Here is a 22,265-nt window from a genome sequence, read left to right as displayed (position 1 = left end):
GCTAGAGGTGTGACATTGCACACCACATAGGAATTAATGAGTCAACCGAAACAAGTGTTTTGTAACCAGATTTTTCACCCCTTACTTATACATGCTAACCCTAACTACACAACCATGGGAAGAAGGAGAAAAAGAAGTAAAAACCCCACACTCAGAGCAGCGTTGTCAGTGGCAAAATAGAAATCAGACTGGCAGACATTCTAACTATCCAAGAAAAACTAAACATTCCTGCATAGCTGTAAATTAAAGAAGGAAAACACACACTCCCCTTACTTATACAAACACAGCATAAATATATACTGTACATGCATACATGCCTGTACATACTAACTTCATGACTGCAGAAGCACAGGGTAAGGAGAAGCTTGTGCATGATGAATAACTGCTGGCACCAAAATACAGTCTGCACCAGTGGTACTTACAAGACTACACACTGCATTCAAAGGCTATATTTGACTACAATAAACCTTGATAAGTATCTCATTTGGCAGAAAAAACACCTTGTTCATGAAGTCGACAAAATATACAGTCAGCCACTTCACAGGTTTCCACATACAGTGTGTGTGTGTGTGTGTGTGTGTGTGTGTGTGTGTGTGTGCATGTACATATGTGTGGATATGGATATATATATATATATATATATATATATATATATATATATATATATATATACACATACATATATACATAAACACACACACATGCACGCGCAAACACACACACGTGCGCACACACACACACACACACACACACACACGTATATCTTTGTATTAGGTTATGTTGAGGCTTAATCATTGACACAAACCTCATAAAAAAAGTACATGACACATATGGTCGAAAACTATACAAAATAATAAAAAAAGAAGTTAAGTACTTACTATAATGTTCCATCTGTGTTGTCCATTTTCATTCTTCCTCAAGCAATGGGTTCAGATCTGATCCTCTGACCGACTCGACCGATATTGTAACTCGTGGCCAACTGAAAACTCTCAGCTCCTCCCTATCCATAATGCACCAACTCATAGCATACCTCAGATCTCATTTGCTAAGTGAAAAAAAAATAACTATCTGAATAATATTCCTAACAAAGGAAACCAGTATCTGGAGCACCACTGAAGACACTATGGTGTCTCAATAGCATCTCATTCTTCAAGACGTCCAAAATGATAAACGTTGGGAAGTTGAGGAAGAATGAAAATGGACAACAAAGATGGAGCATTATGGTAAGCACATAACTTCTTTATTTGATGTTGTCCATTTTCATTCCTTCCTCAACCATTGGGACAGAGTCCCCAGCTACCTTATATCCCAGTTGGACTCTAAGGAAGGATATTCTTGAGCATGGATGAACCAAAGGTTGCTCCTCCCCTTGAGACCAGATCTAATTTGTGATGAGTACTAAAAGTATGAAGATTAGCCCAAGCAGCAGCTGCGCATATGCCATCCATGGAATGGTTGGATAAAAATACTGATGAGGTTGCCATAGATCTTGTAGAGTGAGCTTTTAAAGGTTTTGGTAATGGAATGCCTGACTGATGACAAACAAAGGCTATGCAGTAATCCATCTCGCCAATGTCACTTTTGTGACAGACTTGCCCAATTTATTATCTGAAAAAGATATAAACAATTGGTCAGACTTTCTAATGTCTTTTGTTCTGTGTAAGCAGAAACCCAGCTGTCTATGAACATCTAGTAAGTGCAACAAGTATTCACCTTTGTTTAAGAAAACGGGCAAGTTAATACACTGACTGATACGGAATTCTCACACCACCTTAGAAAGTAAGGGTTGGTTCTTAATATCACCCTATCCTTATGGGAAATCAAATAAGGAGGTTTAGAGGATAATGCTTGGAGTTCTGAAATTCTCCTGGCAGAGCTAATAGCCACTAGAAATAATGCCTTCCATGACAAAAGTTTAAGATCACATTTTCCAGCCATTTCGAAAGGGAGGATGGATTAAGGCCTGCAGTATAAGATTCAAATCCCATGGATGAGTAGGATATTTGTAAGGCAGTCGAAGTAAAATATCAACTCTTAGAAAGACCTTGCATATCTTAGTAGAAGCCTGAGAAGAACTGTCAACTCTTATACAAAAGTTAGATATTACTGCTAAATGAACATTTATAGTTAAAGAGCTAGCCCCCTCATTAAAAATTTCTGCCAAAAATTCTAATACACTTTGTGCAGAAAAAGGATCAATACTTTTTTGATGCACCCAACAAACAAACCTCTTCCATTTACTCTTGTAGATTTTTCTAGTGGAAACTTTATGAGAAGACAAAGGTATATGACGGAGACCAGACAAGAGCATAGTTTGTCTGGCTATTAATGAAAGTGGAGAAACCACTCTGTCAGCTTTAGGTTTGAGATACCCAAGTGAATCATGTCTGTCAGGTGAGACAAGAGGTCTGGAACTGGATCCAGAATCCAAGGTGGGTAAATCAGATAAGGCCAAAGGAAGTGGAACCAAACTTGTCGAGGCCAGTAAGGTGCAATGAGAGTGACTATGCTCTTCAACCTTGCAGATTTCTGTAGGAATTTGAGAATCAATGGGGTTGGTGGATAAGTATAAAGAAGACCAGAGGGCCAAGCATGGAACACAGCATTCCTCGGCGATTCCCCAGTTGGGAGGATTAGGGCAAAGAAGCTGCTGCATTTGTTGTTTAGGGGAGATGCAAAAAGATCGCAGCAAGGCTGGCCCCACTGATGGAAAATCACCTTCATCACTTTATTGTTGAAAGACCCCTCACGAGGAAGATGAATGGACCTGCTCAATTTGTCTGCTATCACAATGAACTTCCCGGAATGTGGGTTGCTATGGCTAGATAAGATTGCCCATTGCCACACTCTGAAGGCTTCTCAACAGAAGAGATAAGACCAAGTTCTGCCTTGTTTGTTGCTGTACCAAATTACTGGCATATTGTCCATTTGGATCGCAATCATTCCAAGAGAAAGAGAATCTTGAAAAGCTTGCAATGCTAAAAGCACTGCTCTCATCTCCAGGACACAGATGTGCAAATTCACCTCTTTGGGGACCAAGCACCTTGGACTGTCTTCCCCAGGAAGTGTCCCCCCCACCCTATCTGGGAAGCGTCTGTGGTCACTATGGCATTATAGTTGAGGGAGGATGATCGACCGGCCTTGTAAAAGCTGATCTGACCTTATCCACCACCAAAGGTACTTCTGCATATCTGGGTGATCCTTATTTGAACTAACATCTTTTGATAAAGACTTGACCATTGGGATGCTAGCATCCACTGAAGAATTCCCATATGATATCTTGCCAAGGGAACAAGAATTATGGCTCTGACATTGACCCCAAGACTTGAAGAATTAATCGGGCTGAAATTTTCGTATTGTGAATACTTTTTGCCACCTGGAATCTCAATGTCTGTAGTCTGTTTAGGGGAAGTGAAGCTATTGCAGAAACTGTATTGAATTTTGCTCCTATGAATTCCAGTGTTTGAGATGGCTGCAACTGAGGTTTGTTGTAGCTTACTGTGATTCCCTGAAGGGAACAAGTATGGAGTATCTGGTCTCTCGCTTATATGAGTAGATGCCTAGTCAAAGCAGTAATGAGCTAGTCGTCTAAATATGGACACACCCATAATCTTTGCAATCTTAAGTGAGTTGGCCACCACTCTCATGCATTTGGTGAACACCATGGGAGGCTGTGGTGAGACCAAATGGTGCAGCTCTGAACTGTTAATGACTGTCTGGCACAGCTCTGAACTGGTAATGACTGGCTCCCAACTGGAATATCCTTCACTTTAAGGCCAAGCAGGGAAGATCGGTCAAAAGGAGCTTTGACAAAAGAAGACCTGAAGGGGTCCACAAAACCACATAAGTGCATCCAGGCATGTCTCCTTATTGAGATGCCTGAACCCGCTGCCCTTGAGGTATCCTCAGCTGCATGAGAAATGAGCCTCATGAACGAGTTAGAGATGGATTGAAGGGTTGCCAACTGTGAGGCTATAGTAGCTTGAGGCTCTGTAGTAGTGGACCATGAAAGAGTTTTTGACAATTCCTTAACTGAATCTCTTTGTTACCTTGTAAAGTGTGCCAGGTAATTCCGTGACCTAACAGCAATGGTTGCTGAAGCATAGACATGCTTCCTGAACATGTCCAAAGCCCTAGAATCTCTATTAGGGGGATGGACAGTGGAATGCTGTTCCGCAAGTTCCTTCCTCACTGCCACTGCCACAACCATGGCATCTGCAGGCACTCACTTGCTCTAGTGTTCCCTTTCTGTCAGGGGTGCCAGAATTTGGTTTGGTCTCTTGGGGATGGCTTCTACCACATTAGGTTCCTTCCACGCACATTGAGAGATGAAATCAATGAGCTCATCACTGGGTGGAGTCACCCAGGAGGTAGATGGGCCAGATCCAAATGCCTCCAGAAACACTGATTCCTCTGGGGAAGGATTTTGGGAGGACTAACCAATCCGTTGCTTGAGGATCAGCAGAATGTCTCCAAAGGAGACATCTTCAGGTGGTAATCTGGGGGATCTCTCTCCTTCATCGAAATCAGTGTCTTCCCTGATAGATTCCCAAGGTGAATCCAAGTGCCTCCTCTTGCACTTCCTCTTCTGAGGTACTTCTTTGGTGGGATGCTCTGAGGAAGTATCAGAAGAGAGAGCAATGCCCTACTGGGTAGTCTGGAGGGTTTGTACTGGCTCTCCCTGTGGAGTTGAATGTCGAAGCTCTTGGCGCAAATACACTTGGGGTGTAGAAGGCAAATCCGAGAGGCAAGAGACCTTCTGTACTGCCAAAGGGGAGAACACTCTCTCCACTACCTCGAAGGCACATGATCTTGGGGAGAATGAAGGCAAAGAAACTGAGAAGCCATGCTTCTGTCCTGCCAGCACTGTTTGCTCCAAAGGCAATCCACCCAAGGCAGAGGCCGCAGCAGAGCTGTCCAAGGCCGAAACTTCAGAGTTGAATCCAACACTTCAGATCCGACTGACACACTATGGCTACAAGAGCCACTTGGCTCCAAACTCCTCAGAGCTGGTGCACTGACAGAAACCTTCAGATTCGAGGCACCACTACTCTTTGATCTAAACTAGATGGTCTTGGCAGACTCAGATCCAAGGACTCTGAAAGGAAGTGTCAGATCAGAAAAGGAGTTGATACTGGAGGGGTAGATCTAGCTAAGGCTTCCTGACTCAAAGGGGTCAGAGCCAGGAAAACCTCCCATCTGTATTTCTGCCGATGGGAACTTCCTCATTATTCTACCCATGTCGGCTTCCGTGAGATTGGTACAGGGTCAATTCACAGAGAATATCGGATCCTAGGAAGAATCTTTGGAGTTGAAAAACTGTGATCTGATGGCATCTTGGGAGGCGTAGCAGACATCTTGAAGCAAGACAGTTTTGGATCTGACCTTGATTTTTTGAGGGGAGAATCCATGGATTAAGTGAAAGAAACTTCTTCTGGGACTTATTAGGAGCATCCTTAGAAGATATTTTGGAGGGTTGAACTCCAGATATGGCTTCTGAAAAGGACTCTGGCAATAAACTTTTCAAAATTAACTTGTTTTGTCTTCCGCTAAAGCACGTGGATTAAAGCTGCTGCATATGTCACAAACAATGTTTAGATGGTTGGGGCCGAAACAACAGACACAAAGATCATAGGCATCACTATATGGCAACATATGGCGGCACTTTTTACACTTCTTGAATCCCTTCTCAGACATCTTGTGAAAAATAACCAAGTAACAGAACAGGAAAAAGTATATAAAGATAAACTAGTACATGTTTATATGTGTATGTGTGTGTGTGTGTGTGTGTGTGTATATATCTATATATATATATATATATATATATATATATATATATATATATACATATATGTATATACATATATATATATATATATACATATATGTATATATATATATATATATATATATATATATATATATAAATCTGGGTCAACCTGAAAATATCGAAATCCAACATTATCGAATCCCACATTGACCAGATGAAATCAATGAAAACCCACTTCAATGAAAGAAAAAAAATGATTGGCAAAACTATTCCGAGGGTAAGAAACCTGTTGGCCAAAAGGTGAACTTTGCCCTTTTCCGAACTGTAGTGCGATCTTGGAGTTGGTATATTTAGTTTTGGGGGGATACAGTCCCCCACCTGGGTGGGTTAGGGATGGTGTAGTTTTGATTTTGTGACTTTTAGTATTAGGGATTACTTACCCTGGGAATATATTCGACAGTCTGGTCTTTTGCTGAACTGGGTTTTTATTAATTTTGTCTCGATGTGGAATTCGATAATGTGGGATTTCGATGGTATGAAGTAGATGCATATCTATATCTATTATCTATACCTATATATATATATATATATATATATATATATATATATATATATATATATATATATATATATAGGGTCTACATTATGTGATCAAATGATTAGGTGATCGAACACCTAAGCATCGACCACATATATCGAACTGCAAAATAGCGAACGCTGCCAGGAAACGTTACTGTCGGCCACAAAAAAAAAAATCTAAGTGGGGGGCTTCACCCCTACACCCCCCCTAACTAAATATACAAACTCCAAGATCGCTCCACAGTGGAGAAAAATGGCAAAAATCCAGCGAACAGCCAAGGGAACTCTTTCCCTGTGTTAAATTGGCTGTTCGCTGTTTTTTGCTTTCGATATTACGTGGTCGATGTTTAGGTGTTTGATCACGTAATATAGACCCATATATAATATATATATATGTGTGCGTGTGTGTGTATGTATATATATATATATATATATATATATATATATATATATATATATATATATATATATATATATATATATATATATATATATATATATATATATATATATATATATATAGATAAATATATATATATATATATATATATATATATATATATATATATATATATATATATATATACATATACATATATATATATATATATATATATATATATATATATATATATATATATATATATATATATACATATATATATATATATATATATATATACATATATATATATATATATATATATACATATATATATATATATATATATATATATATATATATAAAACTAAATATATTTGATATTTTTTTATATTTTGTAGGGTAAGGAGGAAAAAAATAATAGGGCAAGTAAGTACCAACAATGGTAATAGAGAATATGTAAAAGTGAAAGTTAGGAAGTCTTTACGGACTCAGGAAAGAGAGTATCAGCAATGATAACAAGAATACTCAGGTATACAAATGTAAAAATTTTAGGGAGAAAACGGTCTTAAGAAGCAAAAGTATTCATCTCTTATCTCTACAAATGCATGAGAGCAAGCTGTCCATGTCTATACGTGAAAGTGGCAAACGAGATCTGAGGTATGTTGGGCGTTGGTGCATTATGGGTAGGGAGGAGTTTGAGAATTTTCCAACGGCCATGAGCTATAGTATCGGGCAAGTCAGATCCAAAGATCAGATCTGAACCTAGTGGTTAAGGAAGGAAAGAAAATTGGCATTATCAGATCAATTGTTTTTAGAGGGGGCAATCTCCCACATGCACCCCACACCCCTGAAAAATTTAAAATACCAACTCTGAGATCACACAACAGTGAGGAAAAGCTAAAACTTCAGAAATGTGTAGTACATATACATTACACACTAGCGTTTTCATGGGTTCAGTTTTGAAGCTTACAACCCACAGGCTGTTAAGAAGCTTGATTGCCTTAACCCCATGCTGATATTTAGTACTTACAATATATACATCAAGATTTTTTGGAAGAGGTTAATGATTTTTTAGATTGTAAGAAGAACTGCATAATACAGAAGGGACTGGAGGCTGAAAGGTCCAGCCTGGGCTGCTAGCAAACTGTTGAATCCACGACTCAAATTCCTTCGTGATACAGGGAAGGATAAGTACACTGAAATATAGAGGGGGGATGAATATGACAATGCTGTAGCCAAAAAGACTTGAGGTACCATAGAAGCTTCTGCATATGCAATCTGGCAAGAGAAAGCACTGGAACAAAAGAGGCCATGAATCCCAAGGCCCGAAGGAACTCCCTGGCTGGCATGGCAGTCAGAGGAAGGAGACTGAAAGAAGGCTGTCAATGACAATACCTTTGGAGGCGGAAGAGAAGCCAACATTAGCACCATCTGAAACCTGCATCTCAGATACACATTATCCTGAGAAGGAGTCAGGAAGTATTTCTGGAAGTTGAGAGTAAACGCCAGGTTTTGAAGAAGGGAGATGGTGAACTGCAGATCTTTCTACACTATACTAGGAGAAGGCACCTGAAGCAACAGGTCATCTAGATAAGGAAAAATATGAATGTCTTGGGGGCTGCAGAAGGCAATCACAGGAGCTCTAGGCATTTTGTGAATACCCTTGGGTCAGTAGACAGGCATAAGGGAAAAGCAGAGAACTGAAAATAAGAAGACACAGCAATGTAAAAACTTCCTGAAAAGAGGGTGAATAGGCAAATAAAGGTAAAAAAAACCCCACAAAACAAAGACTACTTAAAAAGAAAAAATATGGCAAGAACCACAGACGCATGTTAAAACTCACTAGAATTTAATATAGTTAGCGCTTTCGTGAAGTGCAATGACTAAACTTCATCAGACAAAAGTAAAGCACTGATGTAAGAACCTTTTATACGCACACAAAGCAGTCACATGATATTAATCAGCTGATCATTAAATATTCAACATATAAAAAGTGATGACATATCTACTTCTTGAAAAAATATGAACATTTTATATATATTGTATACATATATATGTGTATATAAAAATGTTATAAAACATAATTAAAATAAAAAACGTTAATATTCAAACTTTACACTATTCGTCTCATTAAACTTTTCATTTTCAAAATACAAGTAATGGAACACAGAGAAGAATGTAATTTTCTGATTATTTGAAATCCCATCGATTGCTGTCAGTATTCTCTTATTACACTAATAAGTAAAGGACTCAAAATTCCTGGACAAGGGGTGCAGTCAAGATTTAACCATGTAGTGCTGACAGAAGCATAGCTGGCTCGACCCCTGTGCCAGTTCCAAAAAACAGCATCCTACCCTCTTAGCTCTTCATATGAAGAGCAAAAAAAAATAAATAAAAAAGATTTCTGCAGACACAGTACCCAAATCGCCAGTTCATGCCACCCCTCCTTCAAGCTCCAACCATTCATATCTTGTTTCTGTGCCCTGCCCCCAACCATCCTTCCTTACATACAGTAATATAAAAAAATATATATATATATATATATATATATATATATAAATATATATATATATATGTATATATATATATATATATATATATATATCTCTATATATATATATATATGTATATATATGTATATATGTATATATATATATATATATATATATATACTGTTTGTACTGTATCATGCAATGTTTTAAAATGATGAAACATGTTAAACACAGAATCTTTTGGTCTTCCCAGATAACAAGAATACTCTCTTGGCGTTTTACTGTAATCTACCTGCATGATACAGAAGGACGACGGGGAGGAGAAAAAGGCCTATCCTTCTCTCATTGCATTTCCAAAGGCAGATGAATCATCTTATACAAAATATCTACACAAACTTAACCTTCCACGTAAAACATGCCTGTAAATTACAGCTGTTTTTTTTTAGCTATAGAAGCATTCAGATGCCAACAAGGCTGCCAGGCAATAGGTTTTACATTGTATAGTTACATAAGCAGTTGCATGCACTGCTATTACGTCTGAGTTATATGCATTTTTGCCACCCACCATTGTTTCTTTCTTCTTCTTCATTTAATATCAGTTAGCAATCCATCTCATTTTAGCATCTATTCAGACAGCTGGTCTCTGCCTTTTTAATTAGCATCTCAGAATTATTTTCTTTAGTTACTTGATTGTTTGTTGCACAGTCATGTAGCATACATATATATATATATATATATATATATATATATATATATATATATATATATATTTATGTACAGACACAAACACACATAATAGCACAACAAGAAGCTCTAAAGGGTATATACTTTTTCTGCACCCCAAAACCCTACATAACTATACAGCCTGCTTGACTATCCTAAGTGGCATGGAATAATTTCTTTCTAAGAGCTAAGCATTAGCCTTACAAATGTATTTACTATAGCAGTCTACTATTTTTTCTCTGCTGCCAAGTACTGTTTAGGAAGTTACGTTTATTCCCAGTGTCCCCATCAGAAAGAATCAAAGGAAGCAGCTTTGTTACTTGCATTCCATCATTTGACTTGAATCCTTTATGTATAGAGCTTCTTCTTACATTACACAAGGAATAAAGTACAGTTTTGTACCTACCATAAATGTAGATGTCCGATAGGTATGCATCTGCAGTCCTAACATATGGGTTGTCCTGCCTCAGGCAGCCCTTCGGTCGGCCGGATTCCAAAGTCTGGGTCTGGCCTCGGCTGATGTCGCACTTCACCCGACGTCACAGCTGCTGGGGTATAAAGGCATCAGCCGACGCCATTTTCCTCAGTGTTTCTTGCCCCAGATGCCAGGTGCCCTCTAGGAAGGCTAAATTTGGATAAATGCAAATAATTCCAAACAGCAGAGAGCAAACAATATAAATATATATATACATATATACAAACAAATACACCATAATAGATTCCCCCAGCTAGCTAAAAGAGGGGTAAATACCCTAGGAATACCACAGAGGGGAAGGAGGGTGGGTAAATCCTGACTGCAGATGCATACCTATCGGACATCTACATTTATGGTAGGTACAAAACTGTACTATGTCCTTCAAGGATGCATCTGCAGTCCTAACATATGGGTAGAATACCATAGCCAAACTGGGGGAGGAGGCACTAAGATAAAGATGGTGTAGTTAAGATCCCTTGCAAGACAGCAGTTGCAAAACCTGCTCGGGATCTAGAGTATAAGGGAAGATTATAATGCTTGGCAAATGTATGCATGGAGCTCCAAGTAGCAGCTTCTAAAATGTCTTTGGTAGCCACTCCTCGTAGGAAAGCTGTAGTGGTGGCTGTAGCTCTTGTGGAATGAGGTCAGATATTTTCAGGAGTTGTCTTTCCATGAAAAGAGTAACAAAATCGAATGCAATTTCCTATCCATTTTGAGATTGTCTGTTTTGAAATTGCTTTTCCTTGCATTCCTGTTGCATATGCTACCAGAAGCTGGTCAGTTTTTCTGCTGGTCTTAGTTCTGTCCAGATAGTAGCGTAATTGTCTGTGCACATCCAAGGTATGTAGCAGTCTTTCCCCCCTGTTCTGTGGGTTGGGGAAGAATGTAGGTAAATGAATCGCTTGGTTCAATGATACTCTGGAGACCACTTTTGGCATAAAGGTAGGGTTAGCTCTCAGAGAGACTCTGTCCTGATGGAAGATAAAAACAAAACAATGTTCTGTGCCTCACCAAAGTCCAGTCAGATAAACCAAAGTAAATATCCAAAAAACCAATAAGTCTGGACACTGCTCGAAGACCAACTCCTTCTGTTTATTGAAATTAGATATACAAATGATGAGCGCTTTTGGGCCTCTGCCCTTCATCAGATAAAGCATCTCCCAAAAACCAACCGGTTGGTTGGTTGGTTGGCTAGCAGTCCTATTGCTAGACATTTTTTTGAAATGCACAATAGTAATGACAAGATGTTACAGGCATCAATCTTAGAACAATTACCTGATAATAATTATGAACAGTTAAAAATTAAACAGATGTTGTTATATAAAGAAACAGTCTATATATTGAAGTTTAAAACTTTATTTCCATATGGACTAAATGAGGATTTTAATTGGAAAATGCTGCTAGTTTAATTTTTTAAGTATTTGATTGTTTAGTTGTTTTAATTAAGCGATTTAGTCTGTATATAAGCTTTGTGTTTTTTACTTGTTCTGTACTCCTTGAAGGCGAAGGCCGAGACGTCAGAGTGATAGCAATTCTGCATTAAATTGCATTTGGTGAATCCTACTGTTGTTTTTCTCTTATCTGGAGGGGGCTGAGAGGCCCTGTCTGGGTGAGGTTCGGATCCCATGATCAAAGAAATGAGATCCTCAGCCAGGCTGAGTATTTGGGAACTAGAGGTAGGCCTATGTGAGGGAGTTTTAGCAGGTAAGGCCTTAGAAGATTTAGCTGCTTTAGCCCTGGAAAAAGCCTTGATAGACATAGAAGCAGGGGGTCTAGCAGCCCCACGTGCAGGGGGAGATATGTCTAAAGGAATAGTGTCTGACAAATCCTGGGTGCCTGCTTCTGTAGCAGTAAATTCAGTAGCAGATTCAGCCATGCTCTGTGAGGCCTCGGCTATCGGAGGCATGCTTTCGGCCGAAGGAAGAACCGAGGACTCGGTTTCAGCCGAAACCGAGACACTCGCGGTTGGCCTAACCGTGGTTTCAGCCGAAACCGCGGGCCGCAAGTGTCGGTCCTTTTCCTTGCGCTTTTTAGCTAATTGTGTAGTCGGAGTCTCCGACGGCATTTTGTATGCAAAAGCGGGACCAAAAAACTCCTCTGCAAACTCCGACCGACGTCTAACTGTCCGTCGGTTGAAGGAAGCAGAGGCTAGACAAGCTGATACGTCGTGGTCTGGGCCTAAGCAAGGAAGGCAGTAAGAGTGGAAATCCTTATGAGGTATTTGTTTCCCACAAGTTAAACAATTATTTACTTTGTCTGACATCGGCTGAGGCAAGAAAGAGTCCCCAACGAGGTACTTAGCTTTTTAGAAGTCTTCGGTAGTAGAAATCTCTGGATCTGACCGACCGGCACTTGAGAACAGCTTCTGCTTCGGGTACCACGCGGCAAGAAAGACTGAGGAAAATGGCGTCGGCTGATGCCTTTATACCCCAGCAGCTGTGACGTCGGGTGAAGTGCGACATCAGCCGAGGCCAGACCCAGACTTTGGAATCCAGCCGACCGAAGGGCTGCCTGAGGCAGGACAACCCATATGTTAGGACTGCAGATGCATCCTTGAAGGACATCCATAGGTGCACACTGTGTTACTGTATTTAAATAATTTCACATGCACAACCCGGTTTATTTTCTTTCCCTTCCACTTTTCTTTTAAATTGCATATCTAAAAACTTTTTTTCTCACTGTGATTCTTAATATATACTGTTCTGCTCTCACACAGAACTTGACTTGAATGGAAAGTAAAGAAAATCAACTAACCAAAACATGTCTACCACTTATATAACCCACCAAACTTTTCATAAAGGTGTTGGGGAAGGAAAGAACACCAAACAATAATAGTCATTGAACCTCTCACATAACATTAATTTAGTCTATTAATCAAATAAATGCAAACCAGTTCTGCAGCAATGAACATTTAAACATTTACTCAGGTGCTATATCAATAAAATTAGCTGTCAGCATGTAAACAAGAGATATGCTTATTCTTGCTAATGAAGCAGCGCTTTTCATAGGTAATGCAATTTGAGCTACAGTCAACTACCAGTGACACAGTTAAGGTTCAACACAGCTCACCTTCTACTAAGGACAGAGTTTGCCTTTAGTCACTGGCACCTACCTGAACACGCAGTCAGAAGAGGATTTTCTCTTGTTGGTAGTTCATTGACCTGTAGCTGTACATCCTGTTGACTTTCCTTTCTTCAAGGAGGTAGCTAGCTTGATGGAGACACATTGGCTAATGTGTACTTACATGAAATGACAGTGCAGTTTGCAGTACAATTAAAAAATATATTCTCACGATCGTCTTCCAGATAAATTTTAACTAGTGCCTACATTTTGTTGTACGTGAGTGATTACAGACAATCTGCAGTTGCTCAACAATTATGTGGGTTATGATATAAAGGCGTTATTTTGTGGTACTCAGGCTTCTTCTTCTTCTTTCGGCTTTTCCCGGTTAGGGGTCGCCACAGCGGATCACCTGTCCGCTCATGATTGGCAGTGGAGTTTTACAGTGTCGAGTTGCCAGTCCGGCGCCCAACCTTCCACAGAAGGCACACACATGCACACACTCATACCTAGGGCCAATTTAGAGTGTCCAATCCACTTACAGCATGTCTTTGGAATGTGGGAGGAAACCGGAGCACCCAGAGGAAACCCACGCGACCACAGGGAGGCCATGCAGACTCCGCACAGAAGGCACCCCAGCTGAGGATCGAACCAGAGAACCTCTTGCTGTGAGGTGGCAATGCTAACCACTGCACCACTGTGGCCGCCGAATTTTGTGGTACTCAGGCTAGTAGCATAATATTCCATACACAGAATTAAGATGCCGTTTTTAATTTCTCCAAGTCTTTTGAGTTTCTAATACCATGACGGGAATGGCCCCATTCCTAAGACAAAGTACAATTAAATTTCATGAAATTAGTATTGTTTCACTCTTTGATGTTGGACAAAAGTGCCCTTCGCAGTACCCCCAATGTGCCCAGTAATGACTCCTTCTGCAATTTGTACAGTGTTATATGAATTGGTAAGATATCTAAATATGATTGTAAATTCTTTTTTATAAGACCAGTTGCTCCTACTACTATTGGAATTGTCTGGATATCTTTCTTCCACATGGCTCTTGTTTCTGCCTACAGATCAAGGTATTTTATGACTTTGTGTCTCTCTGTATGCAAGACACTGTAGTCATTAGGTGTGGTGATTTCAATGCTACTTTTTTCTTCTTTTCTTGGAGCACTATATCCAATTTTCTAGCATCTATCTTTTGAACTGTTGGTATTGGGTGAGCCCATGTCATATAAACTTCATAATTTTCTATGATTCTTTGTGGCTCATGTTTCCAGTGTTTTTCAGCCACTTCAATACTATAATGTTTGCACAATCTCCAGTGTAACAGTCTCGCCACATTATTATGCCTTTCAGTATACATTCCCTCTGCCATTAGTGCGTCGCAACCAGTAACAAGGTGTGTGACTGTTTCCAGTTCGGTTTTACAAAACCTACATAGGTCTGTTTCTCCCACATGTTCAATGGACTTTGTAAACCAGCGTGTACATTGCCCACTATTTTGGGCTGCCAATATTAACCTTTCATTTCTTGATGTGAATTCACCTCTCCTTATCCATTCCTGCATTCGTTTTTGATCAACATGAGGCTCTTCCAGAAGTTTTCTATACTTGCAACTATATTTATGTTTTTTTCCACATTTTTGTCTTCTCATCTGGTCCTTCACCTTATATTCTTTCTTTTGTTTTTTATTACATTCAGTTGCTGCCTGGTTTTTATCTACTTCTGGTTTGACTTCCATTCCTGCTTGACGTCGATATGGTTCTGCTAAATTAGGCAGAGATATCATCTTTTTATTCTCCTCATGTTTCAAAACCTTCACTACATTTGGATCCTGTGAGGTCAGCAGATATGTGTGGAGTGCCATGATTGCAGATCTATACATGTAATTAATTTCAAGGAGGCCCATTCCTCCTACAGGTATACACTGATTTTTATAAATCATTTGGTGAGCATGAAGCATCCTTCTTGTTTTAATATCCAATCTAGCCAACACGTTTTGGGACCAGTCAATCACTCCAAAACTAAGTTAGGACATGAAGAGCAAATTGATCTATGGCTTGGATCTTGTTCCTAGATGTCAATCCTGTTTTCAGAATTAATTTAAGTTTTCTAAAGTACTCCTTACTGAGCTTTATTCGCGTTTGTTCATGTTTTATTGCTGATACTTCATCAATTCCCAATTATTTATACACTCCCTCTTGCTCAAGTTCTTTTATATCACATTCTTGTCCCATACTGATGTTTTCCTGGTGCTGCAGTTTTCCTTTTCTAAAGGTTGCTTTTGCACATTTATCAAGACCAAATGACATTCTAATATCATCTGAAAAAGTTTTGACAACCTGCAGCTGTGCTTTCATTTCCTCATCTGATGAGCTATACAGTTTTAAATCATCGGCAAAGAGAAGATGAGAAGTCATTAGACTTTGTTATTTTCTAGGAGCCAAATTGTAGCCATGGCCTAAGCTGTTAAGTAAACAGCTTAACGGATTAATGGCAAGACAGAATAGCAGTGGTGACAAAGAGTCACCCTGGAATATCCGCCTTTGAATTTTTATCCCTGTGATAATAATCTGTCCTTTATCATGGCTTAATTGCAAAGTGGTCTGCCACTGTTTCATGGTTACTGTAATGTAGTCAATCAGTGTATTTTAAGCACTCTTTTATCCATGAATGTGGGATACTATCGAATGCTTTTTTGTAGTCACTCCATGCCATACTTAGAGTCTTCCCCTTCCTACAGTTCTTCACTATAACTTTAACAACACATGATCCTTTATTCCATATGACCTTCTTTTATTGCCATTTTGTTCTACTACCATAATTGAGTTTTCTTCTAAATGACTATAAATTCTGTCTGCGTCAATTCCCATCTATAATTTATACGTCGTTGGAAGACAAGTTATTGGTTTATAATTTTTAGGGTAGCTTGCAGGTTCACTCTTAAGTAAGAGAATTGCTTTTCCTGTTGTTAACTAGTGCAGTGTGTGTTTTCCAGTTAGAGGCTTTTTCTCAACTTTGTTTCAATCTCTCTGGCTGTTACTTCATCCTATTTCATATCCTGTACCTTTAAACTTCTAATTCTTTCTTTTACTTCTTCTATCCATTTAGCATCTTTATGTTCCACAGGATCTTCATAGATACTTCTCCAAAATGTATCTACTTCCTCTTTTTTTGGCGGTCTTTCAATTCCTTTTAACTTATTTCCCAATTCTCTATAAAACTTTTTTGGGTCATCAATAAATTGCTTATTTTGTGCTTTTCCCTTATATTTATTTTCATATCTTCCAAGTCTTTCTGCCTGTTTTGCAATTTTTAGTTCATCTCCAATAGTGCATAATAGATCCTGGTCTGTTCTAATACTGTGCATTGCTTTTATCATATCTATCTTTCTTAGTATTTTTGCTGATCTATTCCCTCGTCTATAATTTTATAACAATGACACTTCTTGCCTTAGCTGCTTTATTATAGTTTTCTCTATTCGATATTTCCATGATGGTATTTGCTTTCGCTCCCTCTTTTCCCTCATTACCCTGTGTTCCTGTTAAGATGCATAAAGAGTCTCTGCATGTACTTCCATGTAGTGGACCAACTCAACCAGTGCTCCAAAAGCCCTATGATCATCAAGCCTCCTCCCCTATGCCCTAGTAACCTGTTCATTCTCTGCAGGGTGACGGCTAGCCCATTCTTTCCTAGGCCAAGAATGAGAGCTTTATGGACTATCTGTTTCTTAAACTGGACAGCAACCAAGCAGCTTTTTCATTCTCTGCTGTGGTGAGGGTTCAGCACAGAGAAAGGCCATCACTGTTACTGGGACAGTCCTACCCACCCACCAAAACCTAACCTTTCATCATAGAAGCAAATGGCTGTGCTATGCTTCTGCCTAGAGGAAACACACCTCCTCATGTCATCCTGCCTGGCTTATTTGCTGTGCATTTCATGCACAGTTTTGTGGAACAATTTATTCAAGCATTACATTTAAGTGTTTGTGCACATCTGGCTGCTCAGGGACCAGGTTACTTATTATTTAGAAATTTACTAGCTGTGACTCCGAAAGACTTACATTTCAATAACTACATCTTTTATAATGATTTAATAATTCTAGCACTTGGAAGATATGCTAGTCAGGTTATTTTTACTTTATTCACCAATTCCAGCAACATTACAGCAGTGTCAGAGTTCATTCCATACACATGCGTTGATGGAGACATCTGGTTGGGGGGGGGGGGTTAGAGATGAAGAAACTACTGTTCAAGTTTTTGAGGACATGCAAAAAGACGATCGGGTGAGAATACAGTAGATGATTGAGCAGAATAATTACTACAGTAGAATTCTTTACACATGTGAATTAGTCACATTTAGGCACCCACCTGACTAACCTAACTCGCAGAGCTGTGCAGACATCAGCCAAGGGCTGACATATCCTCTGTGTGAGGATATATGCTTGTGTCCACGGAGAAGAGAATCAGCAGACCTGTGTCATACTCTGTTCTTTTTTGCCACTGTGTGAAAAAATAAGCATGCCTGATGAAGGGACAGCCTCTCTCCATGCATTTAGAGTTTCCCCTAGAAGAGACTGCACAAATAAAAGGGAGGTTGAATCCTGTTCTTAAGGAGAATCCCTGCTCTAGCCTTCCTAACCTCATCTAAATCAAGGGAAGAGACGGTGAAGAAAAAACAAGAACTGGGGAAAAGTTGCTACTGTGAGCTACTAACTATAAACTCACATCTCAGCCTTACAATGAAAGGATACTCTTTGTAGAAAACATTCTCCTGCAGGGAGATAGTGAGAGGGATGCCTAAATTGCAACAGTGATCTTACTCCAGTGTGACTGTTAAGGTGAATTTATTACATGTTGAGCTATGTTCTTCTTATTAGATCACTTATGCAGTACAACTTTGTACACATGGGAAGATACTCAAAGCAATGACTCCAAGTAGTGAAAAAGGACACACACAAGTCCCTGTGAAGAGCTCCTCTGAAACCTTGAAGGACTGCCTTGCTCCTAGACTGAACATCCAAGTTATAATGGCTGGACAACCAGGTAGCTGATTCACAGATGTTGTAGGTTGAGATATGCTTAAAGAATGCACTGCTGACACTGCAGCTGCACTTACAGAATAAAATCTCACCTGACCCTGCAAGTTCCAGCCACTTTTCATATAAAAGAATGTGATACAATTAGTCAACCACTTCAACATGGTCTTCTTAGTCACTTGTTTGACTGTCTGCCCAATACAAAGGAGATGAAAAGTTAATCCCAATGTTTGAAGGTCATTACCTAGGCTAGATAGTGTCTTAAGCTGTCTGTACACATACAAGCAGCATAAAACTATTCTCCCCTCTGTACTGATCTTCAGGAAATAACACTGGCAATTGGGCTGTCTGATCAAGGAAACATCCCAAAAACCCCCCTTTGACATGAGAGAAGAACTAGTCCTGTGACTAACCTTGTCCCTAAGGAAGACTCTGGCCTTCACAAAGCCAAAGTAACTGCCACTAACAAAGCTGTCTTTCAGGACAGAAATTTCAAGGGGACAGAGGATGCTGGTTCAAAAGACTCCGCAGAAAGTTTTTTTTTTTCTTCTCAGCATGAAATTCAGGTCTCATGGAAGTGGGATGGCACTTTTAGACTGGTGTAGGTGTAATATGACCTTTAGACATTGCTTCATTAGAGAATGGTTTCCCATTGGTGGATACAGTCATATACAGTTTGAGACTGTGGCTATGTGCTTCTTGACGGAAAGTAGAAGAGACCCAATAAAAAAGGTCAGATGATGGACAGTCGTACTAGAGAAGATTTCTGTCCTCTCTGTTTGCACTAGATGGAGAATCTTCTCCATTTTGCTAGATAACTTTCTGGCCTTGTTTATAATTTTTTGTCATTATTTCTGCACTGTGACTGCTACTGCTGAAAAAAAAACTTCTTAGTTAGACAGTGTCTGTAGATCAGTGTGGATATGTCTTTAAGAAACCTCCTGTGGGCATGTACCATGTACTAAGCACGTGCAAGGACAGAGTGCCATTTTGTAATAAGCTACTGAGAGGTAAGCATGCATGTGTGCAGGCTCTATCTGTTAATCAGTTTGTTTACATTTACTGATACTGTTTTCCATCCTGATGTGTTTCTATACAGTAAAGCATCTTAAACAAACTACCCCACCTGCTTCTCTTCTAAGTGTAGACAGACGAATGACATGGTGCAAGAAGTGGCATGTCTAAAGGACAAGGTATCAGACACAGCATATCTAATGTCCCGAAAGAACTCCAGTTTTTCTACTTTGACTTCGAGAGGCATTCAGCTACAGTTGGAGGTACCTACAGGAGTGGACCATCTCTTGCAGTATGTACAATTCGCCAACTGGACAGATGTCAAAACTTGCTCAAACTATTTCTTAATAAGTGTATGATGTGCTTGCATGTTTGTGCAGTGTTACAGTAAATTTATTTTGCAAAATTCTGCCATTTCAGAGCATATTTTGCAAAGTACAGTGTTTCGAAGAATTTATTGTACATTTGTGTGTTACTGCAAGCTGCAGAGAGGCAATTTGTTCATACACAATTACAAGGGCCATATTTTCAGTGTGTTTGTACATATTTGTTGGCATGGCTGAAGAATTTAAAAAAACAGGTCCACTAGTGTTTGATAATAATATTACTGAGAACTGGAAAGTGTTTGAGCAAGAGTACATTTTCATATAGGCTGCATTTTCTGATAAAGATGACCATACAAAGGCATTTATTCTACTTAATTTAGCTGGGTCAGAAGTCATAGAAAGGGAACATTCATTTATGCATGCACCTGCTACTGCTGTTGGAGAGGGGGAAAACCGTGCAGAGAGGACCCTGAGTGCTTAAAAAAAAGAAGTTATGTACTCACCATAACGTTCCATGTTTGTTGTCCATCTCGCCGTTCATTCTTACAATGATGGGTTCGGAGCCGATTCTCGGCTCTGACTCGGCTGAATACATAACTGAAAGTCTTAAACCTGGCGCGTGGCAAGAAGGTATCCCACAATGCACAGGTGTAATTCCCCAGATCTAGTTTGCTGCTACTACTGAATGATATGTACACTATATACAAATATATATATATATATATATATATATATATATATATATATATATATAGATACACCAATATATCAATATATACAAATATATATAAACATCCACCAGGTCCAAAAGGAGTCTTTGGCAGGAGGAAGGAGTGAGGGTTCATAAGAATGAACAGCAAGATGAACAACAAACACGGAAAGTTACGGAGAGTACATAACATCTTTATGTTATGTGGTCCTATCTCGCCTTCATTCTTAGAATGATGGGACAGCGTCCCTAACACCCGTACCCTGGGTGGCTCACGAAAGTAGATCTTTAAGCACCGTGGAACCAAAGGAGGCCCTGTCCCTGGAGGCCGAATCAACTTTGTAATGCATGATAAAAGTATGTGGAGTGGTCCAAGTAGCTGCTGCACAAACATTATTCATGGGAATTCTGGCTTGAAAAGCAGATGATGTAGCCATTGCTTTAGTAGAATGAGCCTTCACTTTGAAAGGTAAATCTCTGTGATTTGAGGAACAGATAAATGTAATACAATTAGAAAGCCAATTGGAAAGAGTAGTTTTAGAAACTGAGCTACCCTTTTTTGCATCAGAGAAGGATACGAATAATTGGTCAGATTTTAAGCCTTTGGTCCTATGCAAATAGAATCTGAGCTGTCTATGCACGTCTAGTTGATGTAATTTGTATTTTTCCTTGTTGCTATGATTAGGAAAGAACACTGGAAGCTCTATAGATTGATTTATGTTGTTTGGAGGAGAGACTTTGGGTAGGAAAGATGGATTAGTTCGCAAAGATACCCTATCCTTATGAAAAATCAAATATGGCAGTTTAATAGAAAGAGCTTGCAACTTTGATACTCTTCTAGTAGAAGTTATAGCCACTAGAAACAAGGTCTTCCAGGAAAGGAACTTGAGGTCTGAAGATGATGAGGGCTCAAAGGGTGGTAACATAAGATGAGACAGAACAAAATTTAAATCCCAAGGAGAAATGGGGTTTCTTAAAGGGAGGTCTTAATAAGGAGGCACCTTTTAAGAAGGTTCTACACAACCTGTGTGACATTAAGTTGGAGGTAGAATCATCAATGTGGAAATATGATATTGCAGCGAGTTGAACCCTTATGATTGCTGCAGCTGAACCTTGTTGGAACAGTTCCTCCAAAAATTCCAAAATAGAATGGATAGGTGCAGAAAAAGGATCAATGTTCCTGTTTTGAGCCCAAAAGCAAAACCTTTTCCATTTGCTAGAATACAGTTTTCTGGTGGAAGCTTTATGAGAAGACATTAAGATATGTTTAACTGTAGGAGTAAAATTGTGAAGCCTGACTAAATTGGGAAGTGGAGCAGCCAAGCTGTCAATTTTAGGGTGTGGAGAGAAAGATGAAGCTACCCTGACATATGAGTCAGCAGATCTGGCACTGGGTCCAGAGTCCAAGGCTTCTCATGAAGACGAGGCCAAAGGAAGGGGAACCAAACTTGGCGTGGCCAGTAAGGAGCAATGAGAATTATCCTGCTTCCCAAGTACTGTACTTTCGGAATGACTCTGGGTATGAGAGGAAATGGAGGAAAAGCATACAGAAGTCCAGAGGGCCAATCGTGAACAAATGCGTCTCTCGGTGTCTCCCCCGGAGGAGGGATTAGGGAAAGTAGTTTGCTGCACTTGGCATTCATGGGAGTGGCAAAGAGATTGCAGCAAAGCTGACCCCATGTTCGAAAATA

At 39.4% G+C, this 22,265-nt stretch overlaps 1 protein-coding gene across 4 annotated transcripts in view; it reads right to left on the bottom strand.

Annotated features, from left to right (window-relative positions):
• Nucleotides 1-22,265, bottom strand: part of EHBP1 (EH domain binding protein 1) — a 3,513,379-nt gene that overhangs the window by 1,892,782 nt on the left and 1,598,332 nt on the right. The window lies entirely within an intron of this gene.

The sequence above is a fragment of the Protopterus annectens genome, chromosome 1.part2 (assembly GCF_019279795.1).
Source record: "Protopterus annectens isolate FY-2018-M chromosome 1.part2, PAN1.0, whole genome shotgun sequence".
Lineage (NCBI taxonomy): Eukaryota > Metazoa > Chordata > Ceratodontiformes > Protopteridae > Protopterus > Protopterus annectens.
Note: the sequence above shows the minus strand (reverse complement) of the source record. Positions and strands in the feature narration are given on the sequence as shown.